Raw genomic sequence first — 12,538 nt, forward strand, 5'->3', positions numbered from 1 at the left:
AGGCAAGAGGGGGGCTGGAATTTATTGGAGAAAACTGGCAAATTAACTAATTTTTATTGGAAACAAATAACTAGAGAGGGAAAGATGCTACAATGGGAAGAGGCCAAGAATTTATATGGATTGCAGGTTAGAGAATGCCTTCCCTGTTATGGACTGATATCAGGGTATAGGCAAACAGAAAGAAATAGATGATCCTAAATGAAAGACCAGCACTGGTACAGTTTTTAGTAGAATCTAGAACAGAAGCTGCCATTAAAAAAGGAATAATTAGTAGAGCAAATAAAATATTGCATGATAACTATAATAATCAATCAAAACAGGTTAGAAAGGATTAGGAAGAGAGAATGGATAAGCAATTCACAAATAAACAATGGAAGGATATATGTATGTCTCTCAAATATGCAACAAAATCTAGAATATTTAGGATTTTTGCTTGGAAATGTTAACATAGATATTTTTATACCCCAAGTAGACTCCAGAGAATTTTTCCCCAGGTAGATAGCAAATGTAGGAGGTGCGACAGGGAAAAAAGAGGTAATTGGGAACATATTTTCTGGGAATGCAGTGAGTTGGCAGACTTTAAGGATTCCCTGCAGGATGCACTGTCGGAGATGCTGGGTAGGCAGATTGGTCTGATGAGAGAGATAATTTTTCTAAGTTATGATACAGAATCGGAATTGCCTAGACATGGTTTAGCCTGCCCAAAAAGCAATTAGTAAAAGATGGATGGATGGAAATCAAAATCTAAACCAACTATATTAGAAGTAGTGAATATTGTAACATAGATAAAACAGCTAGAACTGAGATCTTTAGAAAAAGGTAGGAGCAAACTACATAGGAAAAATGGGAATTGTGTGAATAATAAATACAGGGGAGGAATGAGCTATGTAATGTTTGACTGAAAATGATCGAGTAGATTATAAGTGATGTATAATGTTTGCAGCTAGGGGTATGTCAGTATGATTTGCTATGTAAAACATACCTCTCAACGTCTTAGCGTAAGAAATTGGGACAAAGGCCCAAAAATAGGGACATATTTTAAATAGTGCTCTTATAAACTTAGAAAGCTGCTAGAATAACAGGGTTTGCTTTAACATACATTTTCTGGTGGATATGAAGTCTGAAACTCAAATGTATGTAATTATTCAGTGACTTCAATCCGCAGATCATACCAGTGATTTTCCAGAAAACCACAAATTTTATGAGGAACAAACCAAATATATGAACCATAAATCTGGACATTCTGTGAAAATCTGGACAGTTGAGAGGTATGAATTGTAAAATACTTGCAACTAGGATTGCGTTTTGTTTTCATTTATATAAATGTATGACTGCTTATGTCATAAATGATGGTTTAACAAATATGTTTATTGTTTAAAAAAAGGGGCAGGAATTGAATAGTCTATGTAATGTTGCTTAGGTTACATGATATATAGCAATATATATGAAGTATAATGTTTGTTAATGTTAATTTGTTAATACAGTTTGATTACTTTTATATAAATGTAAATGCACCTGTGTTACAGGTGATAATTCAATAAAGATGTTTAAAAAATGATCCTTAAGTAGAATTATAACAACTATGCAGAATATTATATTCAAAAAGTTGCAGAAAGTATTCTAAGAACTAAGCCAGTACATGAATGCGAAAGGAGGTTTTGCCAATAGGGGTGACTGCAATTAGGGGTACAGAAAATATACAAGATGGGGTTGGAATGTACTTGACAAAACTGGCAAAGGAACCATGGTATCGGGAACAAATAACTTAAAGGGAAAGTTAATACAGTGGAATGAGGCCAAGAAGAAGTTTGGACTGCAGGTTGTAACTGCCTTTCCTACCAGATATTGATATCACACTATAGGGAAAGGGCTAGGGGAATTGTAAGTGAAAGTTCTGCTCTGATAGAGATTTTAGTCTAATCTAGAACAAAAGCTGCTGTTAAAAAGGATAATTTGTAGGGCATATAAACTTTGCATGGAAACTTTAAGAATTAATTGAAAGAGGTTAGAAAAGACTAGGAAGAGAGGAGACTGGAACAGTAATTTAAAAGGGAACACTGGGAGGATATATATATATATATATATATATATATATATATATATATATATAGAGAGAGAGACAGAGACACAGACACAGACAGAGACAGAGAGACACAGTGAAAGAGAGACAGAGAGAGAGAGAGAGAGACACAGACACAGACAGAGAGAGACAGTGAGAGAAAGAGAGAAAGAGAGAGACAGAGAGAGAGATACAGACAGAGACACAGACACAGACAGAGAGAGAGAGAGAGAGAGAGAGAGAGAGAGAGAGAGAGAGAGAGAGAGACGAGAGACAGAGAGAGAGAGAGAGAGACAGAGAGAGCTCCCAAGTATGCAGCAAAGTCTAGAATGTTTAGGATTTTTTCTTGGAAGTGATTGCATAGGTACTTTTCTACCCTAACCAGACTTCAAATATTTTTTTCTTGGGTAGATTGCAAATGTTGGAGGTGTGATGGGGAAGAAAGAGATAACCGAGAACATGTTTTTGGGAGTGTAATGAGTTGGTAAATTAAAAAATTTCTCTACAGAATACTCTGTCAGATATATTGGGGAAGCGAATGGCAGTATCTAAGGAAATGATAGCTTATCATCCTAGAGAGCAATGATTAAACATAACCAAATGCAGACTCAGCCTGGGTTGTAATATACAACAAAGCGATCTAGGAAGGATAGGTATACAAGTAATACAAGAATACATTTAGAATGTGTAGTGAACGTAACTTATTGAATGACTGAATCCAGCAAATGCAACATAAACAGTAGACCAGAACTTAAGCGTAAGTACTTAAATGAATGCATTGTAAAACTGCGGTGGTGGTGCTGCGGTAGCGTTGTCGCCTCACAGTATGACGTCGTCCTGTTCGATTCTCAGCTAGAGCGTCTTCTGTGTGGAGACATGCGCGAAGGGGCGTACCTACGTTGAAGGTTGTGCATCAGGGCTGGCAACTCGGCACGTAAAAATCTACTGCCAATCATTAGCGGACCGGAGTTCCACTGTGGTGACCCCTAACTGGGAAAAGCCAAAAGACACAACAACAACAACTTAAATGAATGCATTGTAGAAGTAAAATAGAAACTGAGCGCAGTGATGTATGATTAGTAAGTGGAGTAGGGGGTGTAGTGCTAGTAAGGCAAGGAGCACCGTGCACATATTTACATAAACTAATATTGTTTATAGTTAAGTGCTGGTAACAGAGATGTTGAGGTAAGGGGCAAGATAATGGTGGTGTCATAGTGATATGCCCTGCATTATGGCAATTACATTCAAGTTTAGTTGCAGAACATTAGAGAGTTGGACCTGTGTCAGCATGGCTCCTGAGTTTGTATGGTGGAGGTGTTGCAATCAATTTAATGGCAAATGATTATCAGGTGACTTGGTGATGTAGTCTGAAGAGAAGGGATCCCAATAGAAGACATGATCTTCTTACTATGTTGGCTTTAGACTTGGTGACATAATGATGTTATAGTTGAGGGGAGTTGGTAATGAAGCAGTAGATTTTATTAGCGATGGACTGCAGTATTGTTTTATTTTTGTGAGAGACTTTAGAGATAGAGTAATAACTCATATTTACAGTGAGCAAGAGAATGCCTTTACCAATGGCAGCTTTGACAGCTGAACAGAGACAGTGGGAAATTCTTTGTTCCCAAAACAGCATGTAATTAATCTTGGTTCTGCGTTTGTTACTGTGATCCTGAAAGTTGTGTGATTGCTCTAGCCAAATGCCTAGGACTTTAAAGGATGACACTGTTTCAATGGGTTATTATAGTGGTCAGTGATATGCAAGGCACTAAGATAGTATTTTGTTTGCTCGAAAGATTTTTTTTTGGGGGGGGGGCAGAGTAAGAGGTTTTTTTTTTTCTTTTGTGAACCAATTGCTTAGATTTCTGCCTGTTTGCAGTGTTTTTTGTATGTCAAGGTGATACTAGATGGCAAATAAATAATCATGGAATTGGCATACAGAAGGAAGTGTAGTTGTTAGGTCAAGTAATAGCTTATAAATTAATGTGGAGAGGAGTAGATGGTCCAGAATAGAATCTTGTGGAACACTTGAGAAAGCATGAGCTGGCTGGGAATGGAAGATTCAATTTTCACTTGGAAGGTTCTTTTGTTGAGGATATCTTGGAACTACTGTGTGACCTGTGCACTGATTCGTATGTCTGTGAAGTGTGTTAGCATGATGACATGACTGACCATGTCAAACGCTCCAGTTAAGTCAATGAAGATAGCACTTGTTAGGTTTCCATTATCCATGTTGATAAGTGTATCAGTTATGGTCCAGAGAGCAATCTTTGAACTCCTCACAGACCAGAATCCATGCTGCTTTTTGAAGAGTAGGTGATTTTTTCTGAAGACAGGTGGTGAGTTGATCACTGATAAGTTTCTATGATTTTGCCTAGTGTTTGCAGTATAGAAAATGGTCATAACTGAATAGGGCTGGTTGGCTTAGATTCTTTTGGCACTGGTTGATTAGTGTAGATTTCCAGACTGATGACATGGTGTTTGTAATGAGGCAGAAGTTGTAAATATGCTTCAGAGGGATAATTATTTAGTAGTGATATAGAAATCAAAGACTGTATGTGCCCGTTAATGAATAAAGAGAGAGTTTTTTTATCAGAGGTGTTATTTGTTTTGCTGAAATCTTGGTGAAGTAGGAGGGAATGTATTCTTGTGGGCTGTGATTGGATAGAGGGATAGTTATGTGGGTGTTAGTAGGAGCTTAGTGATTTTTTTTGAAGTTAGTGAATTATTTGAGAAAATCTGAGGTTGTGAGATTATCTAGTTTGTTTCAAACGATTTTGGCACTGAATAGTGCACAGCAGAGAGTGTTTTCGTTAGCTATGGATTAGGGGTTTTGCTGATAGTGGATTAGAGATGATGATTATATCCAGTGGGATTCTACTGAGTGATGGTAGGTTATATGAGTATTGTGAGTATTATAAGGGAGCAGGTAGTTGTTAAGTGTGGGGGACATTGGATGTCTTGATATGAGTGCATGTGGGTATGGGAGGGGAGGTTTATTTGTGGAGTGTGTCCTTTGTTAGGTATCATTTATTGTTGAAATGTTCTGAGTCTAGGGATAAGAGTCAGTCTGTAGGACTTATATTAGGTGGGCTGTTGTGAGTAGTGTTTAGCTGATTTGATGCCTTTTATCATAACACAGTCTTTGCTTCCTTTCATGAAGTTAATTATATATTATTCCATCTCCGTCATATTATAGCCATGAAAATTTTATTTCTTAGTCATTACTATATTGCTTTGTACTTCTGTTACATAGATTCCTCCAGTGTTGTTTAAGTGAGCCCTGTCTTTCTTTTCCATGAAATCACTGACAATTATTGCCTCACTAGCAAAGTATACTGCATTGTTGCAAGACCATATTTATATAAATAAATAAACAATGTTGTCTGTCTGATATTAAACCTTCTGTGCCCTTTATTATCAAACAGACAATATGATACTAAACCTTCTGCACAATTTATCACTGAATCGTGTGATTCTATCCCTGATTAATAGTACTACATTCAGAAGCTCACATCACTAGCAGATTCAGACTCAAGCTGAAGACTGCCACAGCCTCTATAAGACTTGTAGGATATATGAACCCTGGCTAAAACAGAGATTCATGTGGATACCTGGACATCTAGAACATGAAAATTATGTAGGAATGTCTTCCAGACTGTTACCACCATATGGCTATCTTCCACTACTGGACTTTGTCCCCACCCCACCTTCAATGTCAGATGCACAAAAGCTTGTATTCCATAGCTACGTCAAAAGTGACCTGTCCCAAGATGCATAGCTTCTCCTCCCTCTTTTCCACTTTATTTATTTATTTTAATTTGTCTGACCCCATGATTGCAACCTTTCAGCCTATCAGTTTGCTGATTTTGATTGCTATTGCTCCTAACTTTATTTTTCTCATTATTACCCCTGCAGGGGCAGGAACTGCATTGGCCATAGCAAGGCTGCATGAACCTGAGACTATAGCAGCACCATATATGCTCTTTTTTCTCCTTTTTGGGATGTGTAAATGGGCTGAGCTGCTGATGTCACATGCATCACTGCATGTAACATCAGTCAGCTCTAGCCCTACCTTAATGCCATAATCCAACGGCAGACTGTCTTGTAATCACTGCATTCCCACATCATAGGGGATGCACCAAATTGCTGTCCCATCCCTTCCTCCCAGAATGAGCAAATTTCAAAATTCACCCTTAATTGCAGTTGTTTTTGTGTCATTATGAAACTCTCTAATACTGGCATAGCTATCCCTTTCTGCATTTTTACAATGCCCATCCTTGTAAAGCGTAATCTAATATAGTTACCTCAAAACTCCCAGTCTTAGTGAATCAAGTCTCCACAATAGATCTAGAAATGCCATGTTGAGCCATTTAAAATGAGCATGTATGCACACACACCACACACACACACACACACACACACACACACACACACACACACACACGCACACACGCACACACACACACACGCACACACGCACACACACACACACACACACACACACACACACACACATAGAATGCCTCTGATTGCCAGAATATGTCACCATATGAAGTTTCTGCTCCCATTTCTGCAGAAGTACTGTTCTGCTGTATTGAGTTACAAATCACTGCTATAATGACTTTGCTGTATTTATTCTTGAGAACAAAAGTCATCAGAGGTACACCTGCCCTTGTCAGATGCTTATTGCACTCTTTCACAATAATTAAATAAATAAAACTTGGGAAATACACATACTCAACATAACCAAAACTACATATTAAAAAGAGACCTTAAAGGCCACATGTCCATTCAGACCATGCCAAGAAAGGATAATTCTGTCCAATGGTGGTGTAAAAACAGAGAATTATAGTATAGGTTTAGGGGATCCTGGGGAATTAGATGAGCAAAATGCAGTACAGAACAGCAGCTCTCATATAAGGTACATTTACTAGATAAACTATAAACTAACAAACTGTATGTGAGTGACAACAGCTGACAACCACCTAAATGTTTGTGTTATTTAAGCCATCCTCAGGCGATCCGCAGTGATTATGCAATTACGCAAACAAATGTTTTCATTTCCTGTTCAGATTTATACATGCCTTCCTTCAGTTACGGCTTGCCATAGTAGGGCCAAGTAGTATTTGTCTTTCTGTGGCTTGCTCTTTGACACAAGTTTAGCTGATTTCACAGCTGATACAAGAATGCTGTTTCTACAAGGTCATAGCTTGTAATATGAGCTGTACAAACTTCTTGTTATTCTAGCTAGATTCTTATTGTCTCTGAATACCTAGTAACTTTAAAATACCATCTTCTGTTAGAATTATCTTGCCATCTTTCTGACATTGTTTATGCCTGAGTATACACCAATGGACGTCTGCATCTACCTGGTAATAAAATCCACTAGCAAGTGAAAACAAAAAATAGTACTATCAAGGGATTAGCATTTCTATGTGATACCCAACTCTCATACTAAAAGACTGTTTTAATCACATCCATTAGGTCAGACACTGTTTTAATTTTTTATCAAGAACAACGCTCTCAGGATTTGACCTTAGAAAGATCCCTTACAGAGATTTGATGAAGAATCTTCTCTTAGCCAAGGTCAGGCTCCATGTAGTACTCAGTAAAGTGAAGCTGTCTGTTACTAGCACTACCCCATATCTGTTATACCAAACAGCAGGGCCTGCAATTTAACTGCTTCCAATGGACAGTATTTTGAATCTGTAGCTTCCCATGTGTAATCAGTGGGACCCTGAGCATATCCAGTGTTTCTAAATTACCCATGGAGTCCCCTGTCTACAAATTCAATAACAGCAGAAACTGCATTTTGCTAATGGTTAACTCAATTCCTGATCAAAACCTCCCTTGCAGTAATGACTCTCTATAAATGGAAGTTTAGGATTGTTGCTACAAAGTGGACAATGCAGGGGCTAATCAATCATTAACCAGTACATTTTGAATATAAAATTCCTAAAAATATAATAGTAAGTCATATCTAATTATGATTTCTTCTGCACTCTTTAACTCTTATGATGACCACTGCATGAAGAAATGACGTATTCATGAAAGCTTTGCATCTTGTATTGTTTTTTTTTTACAAGAAACATCTTTATTAAGTTATCACAGACAGACAATGTTACATTTATATAAATGAAAATAAATCATAGCGACACAATCTCAGTTGCAAACATTATACCTTACAAACAACTGTAACTGCAAACATTATACATCACTTTTAATATATCCATTTGTTGTCAGTCAACCATTGCGTAACTCATTCAGATCCTGCCTTCTTTTAAACATTATGCATCCTCTGCATGTGGTCCCACATTTCCCATTTTTTCCTGTGTAATTTACTCCTACCCTTTTCTAAAGCTTCCAGTTGTTTTATCTCTGTTACTATATTTGTTACTTCTAGTAAAGTTGGTTTACACTTTGATTTCTATTTTCTAATTATTGTTTTTTGGCAGCCATCATAATGAGACTCAACAAGGCCTATATCTAGGCAATTCCAACTCTGCATCATAGCTCAAAAAAATCATTTCCCTAGTCACTCCAATTTGTTCACTCTGCATCTCCGACACAGCAGTCTGCAGGGAATCTATAAAGTCATCCAATTCATTACACTCCCAGAAAATATGTTCCCAGTTATATCTTTCTTCCCCATCACATCTCTAACATTTGCTGTCTACCTAAGGAAAGATTCTTTGGAGCCTGCATGGGGTATAAAAATATCTTTGTAAACATTTCCAGGCAAAGATCCTAATGATAACTGGATGGGGAACAGAAAATACACCTCTGGGGTGCCACCTGTGTCCCTGCTGGACAGTGGCATCACTTGTTGGAACATGGGCTAAATTCCTGGCTAGTAACTTCTTATGATCCTATGATCCTATGAAATCTTCTACATTTTGTTGCATATTTAGGTTCATAGGTTCATAGGTTTATACTAGGCTATCTGCCCTAAGGCATTTATAAGCCTAGCCCAAAGTTTTGTGGCTTACGCCACCCCTTATATGAAAAAATACCGTGCCCATTAGTTTGTTGTGCCTCTGTCCAGCAGTGACACAGCGATGATTCCCGGGGTAAACCTACAATCTCCCATCCACAGGTCAAGATTTCTCTTGAACAGAGCCAGCGAGGTGCTCTGCCTCACATGGACCGGGATTTTATTCCACAGCATAGGGAGTCTCTGAGTGATAAATCTATCCCTCCAGCACGTCCTATTTATATCCGTGCTAAAGTTTAAGTCGCTTGCTCTAGTGGTTTTGGTGGATTTGGATTTTTTGAGGTGGGGCATGTCCATTAATTCCGGGTTGGACATGGCCTTGTATGTCAGGCACATGTCACCTCTGAGCAGATGGTATGCGACTGAATAGAGCTGGAGTTTCTTCAATCTGGCAGCATATGACAGATTTTGGAGTCCCTTTATCCTTTTGGTGAGGAACTTTTGGGGTCTCTCCAATTGCTGCAGATGTCGGGTGAGATACATCCTGAATGGGGCATTGTACTCGATCATTGGTCTGATAAGTGAAGAGTACAGGGAACAATGACCTCACTAGATCTGGATGTGAATCCCTTCATGATCAGGTGGGCAATGTAGAAGGTCTTTCTAACCACTTTAGCAACGTGAGTGTCAAAAGAAAGGCCACTGTCAACCTGGGTCCCCAGGTCCCTGATAACCTCTTCTGTGCTTAGTGGATTGCCACCTATATGGTAGCTTGGAGTTACCTTGTTTTCCCGAAGGGTATGACTATACATTTTTTGGCGTTTAACTTCAGGCCATGGCTCTGGCACCAGCTATCTTTTTCCGTGAGTCCCTTCTGAAGGATATCCGTGTCCAATGCACTTTCCACTATGGCGCCCAGTTTGCAGTCGTCTGCAAACTTTGTCAGCCAAAGTCCTCCCATGTTGGCCTGTACTTCTGAGAAGTAGATGCCGAACAATAGGGGGCCAAGGACCGAGCCCTGTGGGACACCACTTGTGACCGGCTTGGAGTCTGACATAGAGCCAGCAACTCTAACCCTGTGGGTTCTGTCCTTAAGCCAGTTTGCAGCCCATCTTGTGACATATGGGTTTACATTTAAGCTGGTAAGTTTTTCTACAATACCCGAGTGGGGTATTGTGTCGAAAGCCTTTGCAAGGTTAAGGTAGGCTGTATGGACTGCCTTTCCCTCATCAATGGCCTTGGTGACTGTTTCGAAGAAGTCGACCAAGTTCAAAAGGCATGATCTGCCCTTGACGAAGCCAAACTGGGTTGGGTCCAATGTCTGCAAGTCCCCTATATCTTTGTTTATGAGCTCCATTATGATCCTCTCCATAGCTTTGCAGACTAGACTTGTTAAGCTTATGGGGCGGTAATTACCAGGGTCCGTAGAGGCACCGCCTTTGTGGAGTGGGACCACAGTTGCCGTACGCCACTCCTTGGTAAGGCTGAGATTAAACAGCTGCCTTATGTGTGGGTTTAATTCCTCATTTAGCTTGTGTAGCATACAGCCGGGGACACCATCCGGTCCCATTGATGCTGTGTTTTTAGCTTTAGAGAGAGCAGCTTTCACCTGCGCATTTGAGATGTCTGGGAGGCTACACTCCGCTGGGATAGTTATCTCTCCTTTAGGGGGGGAGAGAGGGGTGAAGTTTGCACTGAACCTGTCTGCCAGTATGTTGGCAATGTCTGTGGGTTCAGTGATTTTTGTATCATTTTGGACTAATTCTGAGCATATCTGGGAGTTTCCACCCAGGTTCCTAACATAGCTGAAAAAGGCCTTATGATTGTCCTTTGAATCCATGGCAATTTTTCTCTCAAAATTGGCCTTAGTTGATTTTATGAGTGCTCGTATTTTTTTACTAATAATGATCAGGGGTGACTTCCCTTTTATGGATTTTGTTCTATCATGTAATAGCTTTCTCCTCTTATTGTAAAGTTTGTTAATGGCTGGGGTCCACCAGACTGGACGTTTGCCCTTTGTGGAAAGAGTCTTGGTTTTATTTGGGATTGCCTGATCCATGCAGTCCTGGAGGTTTTCATAGAAGGCATTTGTAAGGGCTTCCGCAGCTTGGGTTGTGGTTTCCACTGGCTCAGGGGCCTTGAAGGATACCACACCAGTTTTGAGTAGTGTAATGTTTGCTTTAGAGAAGTTCTTCACTGTGGTCTTTTTTGTTTGGGGTGGGGGCGGGATGTGGATTCCCAGTGAATTTGGGAGACATACATATATCCCCCCCCATTGTTTCTTTGTGAATTGCTTATCCAATCTCTCTTCCCAATTCTTCCTAACCTCTTCTGATTGATTCTCATAGTTATCATGCAATACTTTATATGCTGTACTAATTATTCCTTTCTCATCAGCCACTTCTGTTCTAGATTCTACTAACAACTCTACCAGTGCTGGTCTTTCATTTAGGACCCCCTTATTTCTTTCTTTTTGCATGTGCTCTGATATCAGTCCTCGATAAAGAAGGCAGTCTCTCGCCTAGTGTCCAAATAAGCTCTTAACGTCTTCCCATTCTATTACCTTTCCCTGTTTAGTTACTTGCTTCCAATATGTTGTTTCCTTTGCCAGTTTTCTCTGATATACTCCTGCCATCTCTTTCCTATTGTCTGTATCCCTAATTGCAGCCACCCCTATTGGCAGAATCTCCTTTCTCCATTCCTGTATTGGCTTAATTCTTAGAATACCTTCTACTACTTTGTAAATATAATATTCTGTATGATTATGTTGTTCTCCTTATAGGTTTGCATCCAAAATCCCAGTCTCTCCCTGTTACTTGAACTCCCCCCCCCCCCATTTCTTCATCATCTCTTTCCATTTTTAGTTATAGTTTTCTGCTTGTGCTATGTATAGGAACCTTAACTGGGCAGGTCTGAAATACCCCTTCAGATTGGGTAATCTCGATTCCACCCGGTTCTATTGGAAGAATAAGCTTATCCCGCTTCATTCTTGTCATCTTCCCCTCCCAGATAAAATCATTCAACACTTTATTAATTACTATCCACAACTTCTATTCTGGTTGATAAAAATATGCCTGATCTATATATAAGACTAAAGGGACTAAAAACATTTTAACTGCTTGTATGTTACTATCAATATCAATATAACAGAGCTTCCATTTTCTCAATTTTTGTATTATCTTTTGTTTGGTCTGTTCCCACATATCCTTAGCTGCTCCATCGGTATAATTTTTAATCCATACTCCTAAATACTTCATTTTATCATGTCCCCATAAGTATAGGTATTGCTGAACCAATTCGTATGTGGGTACATAATTTACTGCTACTGCTTTTTGTTTTGGATTAATTCATTTTGCATCCCAAAAAGGTTTGACATAGTCTCAATATGTTCCACAGCACTGTAATATCTCTTTCTGGGTTTATCAAGTATAAAATAATGTCTTCTGCAAATAGACCCAGCTTTTCTTGACTACCATGCCAACTATATCCTTGAATTTCTGAGTCGCTTATTTTCTCTGCCAATAGTTCCAAATATAATGCAA

Source organism: Protopterus annectens, chromosome 2.part0 (assembly GCF_019279795.1).
Source record: "Protopterus annectens isolate FY-2018-M chromosome 2.part0, PAN1.0, whole genome shotgun sequence".
NCBI classification, from domain to species: Eukaryota; Metazoa; Chordata; order Ceratodontiformes; family Protopteridae; genus Protopterus; species Protopterus annectens.